The 12751-nt window shown below is 44.2% G+C and overlaps 1 non-coding gene across 1 annotated transcript; it reads left to right on the top strand.

Annotated features, from left to right (window-relative positions):
* The first annotated feature begins 10166 nt into the window (after window positions 1–10166).
* Window positions 10167–10240, top strand: trnan-guu (transfer RNA asparagine (anticodon GUU)). The gene has a single exon. It is a non-coding gene; the product is annotated as a tRNA-Asn (tRNA).
* Window positions 10241–12751: the final 2511 nt, after the last annotated feature.

Genomic DNA, 12751 nt, shown 5'->3' with positions numbered 1-12751 from the left:
CTGTCTTCTTGGATAATCCCGGAGTTAATATTTTCTTTGCTGTTTCACAATAACCTGATCCTTGCTCTAAAGTCTGTCTCACTGTTTCCCCAGTGTCAGGGAGAGAAGCGCCTGATGCTCTCATGTATTTAATTTTACTATTCACAAATTCAGTTATTCGTTCAAAATCAACCTGCAGATGGCCACACTTAGAATAAACAGAGCCAGAGAGACAGACAGAATCGGGAAACACCGGGAAATAGGCAAGAGATATTGACAAGCAGATGTTTCCGAGACCAGAACCTGTCATCATTGATGAAGAACTGGAGCCTGTCCCAAAAACTATCAGCACAGAGCTGGATATACTGGGGTTTATAAAGATTGCTGCTATTGCCAGCCCACCTGTCCTCTCTCGGCACTTGGTTCTACCCATAGCCCTGAATAAAGAAGGTGATGACCTGGGGAGTGGATTACCTGAAGAAAGTGAAGATGTGAACTCTGCTTCTCAGATTGCTGGGAAGATGCCGTAGCTCTGTGTCTAAAAGCGCTTTGCGATCAGAATCATTTGCCTGAAGCCCTGTGGTTAATGAAAGGGCTTATGATGCTTGATTTCCTTACACACCTTGGAATTCAGGAGAACCTGGTTCGTGGTTTGCAGAACAAGTTAAAATCCTGGAGCGGAGCCACCAGGTGCCTGGCTGCAATCAGCGACAAAGACGGTCAAAGCGATCGGACTCGGCGAGCTCAATCGCCAGAGTGTGAGACTCTTAATTTCAGTGTTCGTTACTTCGAATCCCACGTTGGGCGAAAGTATTTTGTTAAACTTTTATGTTGCTTTCACGGGAAAGCATAATTAATTAACCAATAATCTTCTTTTGCACAATGAAAGAAATGCTAACTGAGGTAGAGTCGATAGTTCAATAATTTGTACCGTTGCCCATATCTCATTATACAAACTGTACTTTAGGAGTCTGGTTTAAAAATGGTCATTGCTGATGACACCAGGAATCTGGGGAGCTTTGGTCAAATTTAACAGGACCGGTTATTTCTACCGTGCACAGAAAATAGAATCAGTAGTGAACATAAAATCTTATTGTGCTGAATTTCAGATTCAACGCGATCAGCTTTGAAATAAAGTGAAATAATGTTACAGTGAAAAGATTTGGAAGTAAGTGTTACTCGTATTTGTGCCTTTAATTAAAGTTTGCGGCGTCTGACTCCCGGTCATGTCTCTGAATAAGAAAGGAGGGGCTTGACGTTGACCAGACTTCACGGGCCCTGATATCTGTGAGCTCATCCTTTATATTGAGTTGTTTCCGACTCATTGATTGGTGTCAGCTTTAGCTCAGCGGTTACTTCACTAACACATGTTTAAATCTTACCGCGGGCGCTGCCTAGCGTTTGTATTGTCAGTTTCAATCACCTTTTACATCGAAACACATTGTAACCGTGATTTTAATTTAGCAGTGTGAAATTTTTCTAGGACAACTTTAAACGATTCATAACCGATTCCTTTCAACACTGCCGACCCGGGTTCGATTCCCGGTTAGGGAACTAATTTTGATATCACCGTTTTTAATTAATTAATGCGAAGTAATTTTATTAAATTAATAACATGCATCTAATGTGATAAAATAAGAATTGATTCAATAACCATTATTGAACCAAAAACTTCCTTTAGCAGAATGAAATACATTAAAATATGGTTACTGAGGGACAGTCGAAATACAGTGAATTATTTTGCTCTTGCATGTGCTGAACTTTTAACCCATATCTCATTTTACACATCGTATTTTAGGAGAATGCTTTCAAATGTTCATTGCTTGTGAGAGCCGGGATCTGGGGCAACTTCTGTTAAATTAAACAGGACCGGCTATTTCACAGAAAAAAAATATTCTCTGCCAATGTTTTCAGATCATAGACTGACCGATCTTTCTTAGTGGATGACTTGACATTTGCCCACATTGACCTCCATTAATCTCATTTCAGGGGAGGTTTAAGAGAGTTGTTCAAATTATGGGGGAAACAGTTTCCACTGGCAGGAGTGTCAGCAGGGCTATGGGGGAAGAGCAGCGGAGTGGGACTATTTGGATAGCTCTTTCAAAGGTACATCAATTGTTCATTTTAATCTGCGATTGAGAGATTTTTGTTAACCAAAGGTATTTAGGGATAATTCAAGTCAGTGACACCCTTTATAATTGTTTCAATCATCATTAATCAACCCACAACATTGTGTTGCTCACTGCAGGAATTAATAACAAGTTTACTGGGTGACAGACAAACTGCGATAACTTATTATAGAATCATAGAATCAGACAGCACAGAAGGAGGCCATTCGGACCATAGTGCTTTTGCCTCTTTGAAAGAGCGATCCAATTATTCCCACTGCCCTGCTCTTTTCCCAAAGCCCTGCAAGTGTTTCTTTTTCAATTTCCGTCCCCTTTGAAAGTTAATATTGAATCTGCTTCCACCACCATGTCAGGCAGAAAAATATTGACGCTAATATTATCCGAGGCCCATTTCACACAGTAATTTCCATGCTTTGCATGTCATGAATTTGTTCCCTTCTCATTTTACACACTTTATTTTAGCAGTTTGCTCTGCAAACCATGAACCAGGTTCTCCTGAATTCCAAGGTGTGTAAGGAAATCTAGCTCACCTGTCAGTCACTGTCTCTGGCCCGCTTTCACCACCTGCTGCCGGGGGACTGCAGCAAATCCAATTACACACACCGAGCCCCCACAATCATCACATCACAGGGAAATAAACTGGGAAACTGCTCAAAATACACAACTGGTCGAGCAGCTTCTGAACAACAATTAAACTTGCGGCGTATGGACAATATTCAGAACTGTGAACTAGGCCGTGTAAAAATAAAAACAGTGTCATAGAATCATAGATTCAACATTAACTTTCAAAAGGGAAATGTAGTTGAAACAGAAACACTTGCAGGGCTATGGGGAAAGAGAAGGGCAGTGGGACTCATTGAATATTTCTTTCAGAGAGCCGGCACAGGCACGATGGGGTTTAATGGGATCCTTCTGTGCTATCTGATTCTACAAAAATGTTACTAAAGTTTGACTCTCACCTGGAAAACATGTTAGCGTTCCCTTCAGTGTGTAACAACAAGCAATGGGTCGATTAAGAGAATTATTAAGTGTCTAACAGACTTGAATTATTTTATTAAACAGTTTTGTAAGAACCAATGGGTCGCGGCGATGAGAGCGCCGAATCCTAACCACTAGACCACCAGGGAACAAACTGCAATATCTCGCAGATCCTTGCTCGCTTACTACCAGCAGATCAAACCGTATTTTAGTTTTGGTCACCTTACCTGTTGAAGGATATACTTGCCTTAGATGGGGTGTGAGAAGGTTCACTGGACTGATTCCTGCAATGAGAGGGCTGTCCTATGAGGAGCGATTGAGTAGATTGGGCCTATACTCCCTGGAGTTTAGAAGAACGAGAGGTGATCTCAGTGAATCAGACAATCATACAGCTACTTATGCAACTGCCTTTTGAAAACCACGATTGAATCTGCCTCCAGCACCCTTTCAGGCAGTGCATTCCAGATCCTACGATCGATAACCATAAACCAAGTCTGACAGTGGCACAGTAATTAGTGAGGATAGGAGCAGAACATTGCAAAGGGACATTGATTGAGTGGGAAAACTGGAGGCATCTGATTCAGAAGATTCGGGGGCGACCTGGAAATTCGAGAGTTTAATGACTTTGAAAGGAACATTTTTGACTTGTGCAGTTTCGGTCAGAGAAATGTTAGTGAATGGAAATAAATCCAGAATCTGGAATTAAGCATTTCACCTTCTCACTGAACAGTTCTTTCTGGATGTTTAGCTAAGCAGAGTTTTCCGTAGTATAGCGGTTTATCATGTTCACCTCACAGGCGAAAAGTCTCCGGCTCGATCCTAGGGGGAAACATTATTTTCTAGAAATGGTGCCCACTTCAAACTGAAAATAAACCTTTCCTATTGCAATTTAATAAATATGAACAATGGAAGAAATCATATTGTAATTAAATATGAATAAAATAAAATATTTCATAGAGGCTGTACATTATCTGATCCCGGACCATTCTTTACAGACTCAACCTCAGCACAGATATCGACAGTGTCCCTCACTCCCGTTTCCTGCCCTGATGGTGCAGAAAGCCCCTCTCAAAGCGGCACAATCGACTGGTTTCAGTGGATCCGCAGGAGACCTTTAAAGGATCCTGCAGCGTCGCCTCGGATAATAACCATAGATCGTCACCATATTTCACACACCGCATCAACCCCGTCCATTTCAGTCGAAGTCGTCTTAATTTCCACCAAGTAACCTCCCTAGCACTGAAAATTAACCTTTATAAGTGTGGAATCTCATTCCTTCAGATATAAATTGTTGTTGAAGATTTTTGACATTATAAAAATGTTTTTACTTTTGTCTCTTTCTTTTCTCTCTCTTAATCCAACATTTATTTTCCTCTCTTTATTTCTCTTTCTGTGCCTGATTGGACATTGAATTCACTGTTCTCACTGACTCTTCCTGGTTCAGATTCTGCGCTGCTCATTAACGATTCTTCAATCAATTAATTATGGGGTATGGCGGCACAGTGATTATGTTACTCGACCAGTAATCCAGAGGAAAAGTGGAATGGTGGGGAGAAAATTGTCCAGTGCTTGCTGCTGGAGAGGTTTGCCTTGAGGGGGCAGCGATGAATCGCCATTGCAGTGCTGGTTCCCGCCACAAACTGTTCCTCAGCCGCAGACTTCATGATGATCTGGAGACCTGAGCTCACAATCCCACCACGGCAGATGGTGGAAGGATTAAAACCGGGGAAGTGTAAGAGCCCAGAATTGGAGGAGTGCAGAGATCTCAGAGGGTGTAGGGCTGGAGAAGGTTACAGAGATAGGGGGAGGCGAGTCCATGGAGTGATTTGAAAACAAGGACTAGAATTTGAAAACTGAATTGTCGCCTGAAGGGAGCCAATGTAGGTGAGTGAGACCCGGGGTGATGGGTGAACGGGACAAGGTGCGAGTTAGGATTCGGGCAGCAGAGGATTGGATGAGCTGAAGTTTATGGAGGGAGGATGATGGGAGGCCTTCCAGGAGTACATTAGAATCGTCAAGTCTGGAGGTGACAAAGGCAAGGATGAGGGTTTCAGCAGCAGATCAGCTGAGGCAGAGGCGGAGTCAGGCGATGTTACGGAGGTGGAAGTAAACCGTCTTGGGCAGAAGCTCATCTCGGGGTCAAATACCAAGGTTGCAAGCTGACTGGTTCAGTCTCAGTGGCCAGGGATTGGGATGAAGTCGAAGGCTCGGGAACGGAGTTTGTGTCGGGGACCAGCACTGCAATGGCGATACATCACTGCCCTCTCAAGGCTACTTGCAAACCCCGTCCAGCAGCAATATTGGAAGAACTGGACAATTTTAACTCCACCATTCCATTTTGGCCCGGCCTTTTCTCATCCACACCTTCAGTGTCTGCACTTTGCCACTGCTGAGCAGCCAATCACACAGCTGTTATCAAAATTTATTTTATTTGTCCCCAGCTGGGACAAGAAGAAACCTGGTTCCACCGAGACGCAGATCGCTGGATTGAAAGTCCAGAATGCTCACCATTACACCATGAAACCCTTATACAGCATTTTTGAGGCCAATTCGCTTTTTTCCAACTCACCTGCCATTCACAGCTGCTGAGTATTTCCAGCAAATTCTGTTTTTATTTCAAACTTCCAGCATCCGCAGCATTTTGTCCTGTGCTACAAAAGCAAACGGGATCCTGGGCTTTACAGACAGAGGCATAGAGGGCAAAAGGAAGGAAGTTATTTCAAACCTTTGGAGTATTGTGTGTAATTCGGGCACTGCGCTTTAGGAGGGATGCGAGACTTCAGTTCCGTGGAGTAGTGGAGAAGAAGAGACTGTTCTCCTCAGAGCAGAGAAGATAAGGGGAGATTTTGTCGACGTGTTCAATATCATGTAGAGTTTTAATAAAGTAAATAAGGAGAACATTTTCCCGCGGCAGAAGTGTTGCTAACCAGAAAACACATATTAAAGTGATTGGATAAAGTATCAGCAATAAGGTTCTCTCGGGCTTTTGTTGGCCGATTTACTGGTAAACCTGGGAATTGAGGGGAAACTGGTTCATGGTTTGTAACACAAGCAGTGCGCGGGGTCAGACCGGCCAGGCTAGCTCAGTCGGTAGAGCCTGAGACTCTTAATCTCAGGGGCGGCTTGTGTTTCAAATTATTGGGCTGGTTTCACAGGAGATCCCCAACTCTAAATCCCCGGCACCTCTCGGTCAATGACTCTTTCAAAAAATGTGATTCAACAACATTATCAGGAAATCTGAAGTGTTTATAAACACCGGAAGCTGACACACCAGGGAAGACCTCACAGTGTTGGACACAGAGTGAAATACACTGGAGTGTTTATAAAAAGTTACTGAACACAACACGTGTGTAAAATTCCCCGTTGTTTTCTCGGCCCTGATGGGTTGTGAAGGGAGAGACGGGCCGAAGTCCCACTGAGCCGCACTGACCCCTAGCCAAGGTGAAATTAAAGTCAGTTCAATCTTTAGCAGCGAGCGGCTGGAGAGAGACAAGATTCCGGAATCAAGGAGAGATTTTCTTATTTTGTTGAACCGCATTAATATGAAACACTCATTGACCGAGCTGGGAATCGCCTTTAAAAACAGCCCAAAAATTTAAAACGCAAACTCCCCGCCGTGGGGATGAAGTATCCGACACTCCACCGACTGGGCTAGCCGGACTGGTCTGTCGCAAGGACCCTGCCTGTGCTCCAGTTTCCTCTCAATTCCCCGGTTTATCAGTAAATCCACCAGCAAAAGCCCGAGGGAACCTTATTACTGATTCATTGTCCAATTACTTGAATAGAAAGCGAGCGGAGGAGAAGGATTGAGAGCTTTTAGTGTGGGACGGAAGTGATGTTGTTTGACGGAGAAGCGACACAATCTCAATCAGTGCAGAGAGAGGTGAGTCAGCGGGTCACCTTCTCCCTTAACACACCCTTCTGACTCACGGCTGACAAACTGAGCAGAGGTTTCGGGACTGCAGCAATTATAACGCTCGCCTTACACCAGAAATGCCCCCGGTTCCGCTCCAGGGCGGGATGAATTATTTTGGAACTTGCTCCAGGTGAACCTCCAGGGGCGAGTTTCTTCCCCTGTGTAAAAGCGGCGACAATTGTCGGTTCCTGTTTAACTGAACAACGGCTGCACCAGATTCCCGGTGTGACAAACACTGAACATTTTTAACCAACTCCTCAAATATCGTCTGTAAAATGAGAACTGATGACAATTCATCACAAGCAAAAGACAAAACACTTTAAAAAGTTTTGCCTGTCACTCGGTGACCATGTTAGGATTTCCTTCAGTCTGAAACAGAAAGTCGATTCATCAATTCGAACAATTGTTCATCTTTTTACAGAGTTTAATGAGTTTTGTGAAATTCAGATAATAAAGTGCATGAATTCAAAAGTTAATCCCGGACCTGCATTTGTAAACCACAGTTCTCTTCTGTGATGCTCTTGCTACAGTCAACGGCGGTAGAGTTTCTGCAGTGTAGTGGCTGTCACATTCCCCTCGCGCACGAAATAGTCCCCGGTTCGATACCGGGCGGAAACATTATGAAAATCTTCCCCATTAAAATTGAATTAATATAAAAAAATGGAAGAACTGATTTTGTGGTTAAATATCAATACCAGTAAAAATCTCAACGAAGCCGTATATTTTCTCTGTATAATTCTGCACAGACTCACACTCAGCACAGATACCGACAGTGTCCCTCCCTCACTCCCGTTTCCTGCCCTGACGGTGCAGAAAGCCCCTCTCAAAGCTGCACATTCGGCTGGTTTCAGTGGATCCGCGGGAGATCTTTAAAGAATCCTGCAGCGTCGCCTCGGATAATAACCATAGATCGTCACCATATTTCACTCACCGCAACAACCCCGCCCATTTCAGTCTAAGTCCCCTTTTTAACTCTTTCGCTCCAGGCAAACTGTTTGTACAAAATGACATTTTATGTGAGAACACAAAAGATATGTTCGCGCAATCACAGCACCAAGTGCGGGTAGGCATCCACTTGAAATACACAGTGAGGTGCAATATTACCACAAGCTCCTGATGTACATGTTTCCATATCTAAAATGCACGCACCGAACAATGCAGCTCCTCGGAAAACTGCAAATCCAGGCAGGGCTGCCCTGCATCATTTGAAACAACAGTCAGACACAAGATTCTGCCAGTTTCCAATGTCTTCTCCTTCTGCTCCTATCACTTCTTTCCCTCCAGCTTCCTCTGCTCCTCCAGCCTGCAGGTGAATTAGATGCTTGATGTAAACGCAGCGGGTTCATGACACAAACCCTTCCCTTTCCCTCCGACAGGATGATACACTGTTGCTTGCACCGTAACCGCAATAGCTCAGTTGGGAGGAGCGACTTGAAGAGTTATAAAAGTACAAAAGCAAAATACTGCGGAGGCTGGAAATTTGAAATAAGAACAGAAACTGCTGGAAATACTCAGCAGGTCAGGCAGCATCTGTAGAGAGAGAAACAAAGTTAACGTCAGACGAACGGTCATCGGCCTGAAACGTTAACTCTGTTTTTCTCTCCACAGATTTAATAATGGTCCCTGATTCAATCCCGGGATTCGGCAGTTTTCAGTTCATTCGAGTTTCTTTCCGCTGCCATTCTCGAACTGAACGATTTAAACTGGAATTATTTCTCCGGCACTGAAAGTTTGGCGATTGAATAGAGAGACATCAAGCACGGGAAATATTTATAACGTTTTAGATTGATCGATTTCCTTCTGTGCTTTTCTCTGAATGTTGCCTCTCTCGGTGCCGGCGAACATTTCATTGATGCATTTGTCCTGAACTGAAGCCTGTTGCCCATCTCGCGGGGTCAGAGCCGCTCTGTCTGTCTATTACCTGCCTGTGACCATTATCGGGAACAGGCCGCCTGTTCAACTTTCAACAGCAAACCCAGAAACACAAATAAACAGAAAGATGTGTCTCTCAGCCCCGGTGGTAAAGGTGCAATGGATGTTAATCCAAATAAAGCCCCCGTGAGATTCTGTGTGGATTGGTTTACTTATAAAGTTTGTATTTTCAATATTTAGAAATAGCGTAAAATAATGAAAACATCCTGATGGTTTATACGGGGATCGAACCCGCGAGCTTGCCGTTATTAGCACCAAGCTCTCACCAATATGAGCTAACCGGCCACAATGCGCCCCTTGGCCAGTCTTGAATCCAGGCTGGGAGATTGTCTTTTAGGCTCACACTGGGTGACCGAGTTACTGCACAAACATTGAACAGACCACATCGCTTAAACATTGTTAACTGTTCGTATGTACAACTGGGCAGAGTGTAAATCAAAAGTAACAGAGAAAGAGCTCTTTAGTTTAACAAACCTCATTCTAAAAATTATTATTGCACCACTGCTGAACAGCCCCTCCCTCAGTCCCGGTATAAAAACAGCCGGTGGGACACCGACTGGATTTGAACCCCCAGCCGGCAACTGGAGCTAAATCCCCGGACTCAGATGTGGTTTCACGCTCATTCCTTTAGGAAACGCGGGTTCAGGTGCGAAAAATCTTTCCTGATTCGCTCCCCTTATAGTGAAGGAGACAAAAAGTAACTAAAACCTGCCGGAACTTGGGATCGTCAATCTAACGCTTGCCCAACTAAGCTGTTTCGGCTTTACGGGCTGTGGTATGTTCGTTGTTCTCATTCAGTTTCTACTGACCCCCATGTAGAGCAGACAGGGCAGAGTCCCATCATTGGCCTGTGCTCTGGTGTATCTGGTTCCCAGGGCACCCAGTGAAGCGACCACGTGTATATCTGACCTCCACATTGATGAACAAATACAACAGCAAAAGAACTCGTGGGAAGATTCCAACAGTTGTGAGAAACCCAGACACCATGTTAATATCTCACCGTCACCATTGGTCGATGAACCGATCTAATGGCTCAAAGCGGGTTTTCACATCAGTTAGTTTAACGGATTTTCTTTCAGCGACTATTTCCATGTTCCGACAATAAATGTTACATTTCTTCAATTTGCACAAGTAAACAGAGTTTGGACAGTTACTATCTTGCTCTCTGTGACCTGAGGTTTAATCTCGGTAATCTCCGGCTTTAGTATATGTTGTAAATATTGTTTGAACAGGTCTCTGTGGCGCAATCGGTTAGCGCGTTCGGCTGTTAACCGAAAGGTTGGTGGTTCGAGCCCACCCAGGGACGGCGTTTTAACATTTCCAGGTTTTCAAAATGTACATTTTGGCTGCAAGATCATGGGATAAACTGTAGCACTGGGTGCAATGTCGGTGAGTATGAGATCATCCACCGGGATACGAAAAAACCGTTTCGTAACATTTTCTTAATGGTGACAGACTAATAGCAACATGAGGAGGCCATTCAGCCCCTCAGCCCTGTTCCTTCATTCAATTAGATCCTGGATAATCTGTATCTCAGCTGCATTGGCCCGCCTTTGTTCCATATCCAGCTTCACTAGTTTGGAATGGTCTCATTTTTAGGTGCGCCTGGTGCCGCTCCTGGCCTGCTCTTCCACACATCTCAATGAACCAGGTTTGGTACCCTGGTTTGAAGGTAATGGTAGAGTGAGGGATCTGCTGGGCTAGGAGGCTACAGATTGTGGTTGAATACAATTCTGCTGCTGCTGATGGTCCAGAATTGTACAGAGAAAATACACGTGTTTTATGAGATATTTTATTAATATTTAATCACAAAATTATTTCAACTTTTTCATATTGATTCAATTTTAATGGGGAATATTTTACAAAATGTTTCCGCCCGGTTTCTCACGGGACCTTTCGTGTGTTAGGTGAATGTGATAACCACTACACTACGGAAACTCTGCTCCATGAGCTGTCGTTAGAACATCACAGAAGAGAACCGCAGTCTACAAATGCAGGTAATAGAATCATAGAGTCACAGAGTCACACGGCACAGAAGGAGGGCATTCGGCCCATCGAGTCTGTGCTGGCTCTCTGTAGAGCAATCCAATCAGCCCCATTCCCCCGCTCTATCCCAGTATCCCTGCAAGTTTATTTCCCTCAAGTGCCTATCCAGCCTTCCCTTGAAAACTGAGTGTCTCCGCTTCCACTACTTCCGTCGGCAGTCAATTCCAGGTCCTCACCACTTGCTGCGTAAAAAAGTTTTCCCTCATATCCCCCCTATATCTCTTGCCCAAAATCTTAAATCTGTGTCCCCTATTCATTTTTTCTGTTAACTATTCCAAGGAGCATCCCAAAGGTTTTAAATTGGGGTTGTTAAAAAGCATCCTTTCCATCGGGGAATAGGAAGCCCGGTCTCTCTCGTGACAGGCAAAGATACTCACAACTCTACTAAGGAGAACTAACAAATACAAAATCTGTCAGAGCAACAGTCGAGCTGTGAACAGAGTGAGAAAGAGACAGAAGAGACGGACATAGAGAGAGAAAGAGACAAAGAGAGAGACAGAGACAAAGAGAGACAGACGGACACGCAGAGCGAGATCCTCAGTTTGACGTCTCACAGAGTAGGCCCAGGGATGAGGGACTTCGGGTATATGGAGAGACTGGAGAAGCTGGGATTCTTTTCCTCAGACGGTTAAGAGGAAATTTAATGAAGGTATTCAAAATAAGGAGAATCCAGTGGCAGTAGGGTCGGTAACCAGAGGACACTAATTGAAGATAACCGGCAAAAGAACCAGAGGGGAGATGAGGAGAATTTTTTTACGCTGCGAGTTATTGTGATTGGGAATGTGCTGCCTGAAAGGGCAGTGGAAGCAGATTCAATAGTAACTTTCAAAAGAGAATTGGTTTACTATTGAAAAGGAGAAATTTCCAGGGCTGTGGGGAAAAAGCAGGGGATTGGGACTAATTGGAGAGCTCTTTCAATGTGCCAGCGCTGACTTGATTGGCCGAATGACCTCCTTCTGTGCCTTATCTATCTATAATTCCATGGTCTATGAGTCTCTCCGCCCCGGGGTCGAAGGTGCCATGGATGTTCATCCAAATAATTCCCCATTAAGATTCGGTGTGGATTTGTTTCCTTATAAAGTTTGTATTTTAAATTTCATGAAAAACCGTAAGTTGCTGAAAATATTCTGATGACCCGGACGGGGACCGAACCCACGACCTTGGCGTTATTAGCACCACACTCTCAGCAATTGAGGTAACCGGCAACAAAGTGCCCCTCGGCTCGGTTCGAGCCCAGGCTGGGTGATTGTATTTCAGGCTCACACTGGGTGACAGAGTTACTGCACAAACAATCAACACACCACATCGCTTAAACATTGTTAACTTTTCGTACATAAAACTGGGCAGAGTGTAAATCGAAAGTAACAGAAAAAGAGCTCTTTAATCTATTTAACTTAATTCTGAAAGTTATTATCACACCACCGCTGAACAGTCCCTCCCTCAAACACTGTCCCGATATAAAACTAGCCGGCGTGACCCTGAGCCGCTGTCACCACAACCGGACTCGAACCCGCAACCGGCGGCTGAAGCCGGATCCAGAGGGTCAGATGTGGTTTACATATAAGAACATAAGAAATAGGAGCAGGAGAAGTCCATTTGGCCCTTCAAACCTGTTCCGCCATTCAATAAGATCATGGCTGATCTTCTATCTCATCTCCACTTTCCTGCACTATCCCCATATCATAAGAACATAATTGATTCCTTTAATATTCAAAAATCTATCGATCTCTGTCTTGAATATAGTCAACGACTGAGCTTCCACAGCCCCCTG

Source organism: Somniosus microcephalus, unplaced genomic scaffold, assembly GCF_052327205.1.
Source record: "Somniosus microcephalus isolate GS21.2 unplaced genomic scaffold, FLI_Smic_1.0 unresolved_chr4, whole genome shotgun sequence".
Classification (NCBI taxonomy): domain Eukaryota; kingdom Metazoa; phylum Chordata; class Chondrichthyes; order Squaliformes; family Somniosidae; genus Somniosus; species Somniosus microcephalus.
Note: the sequence above shows the minus strand (reverse complement) of the source record. Positions and strands in the feature narration are given on the sequence as shown.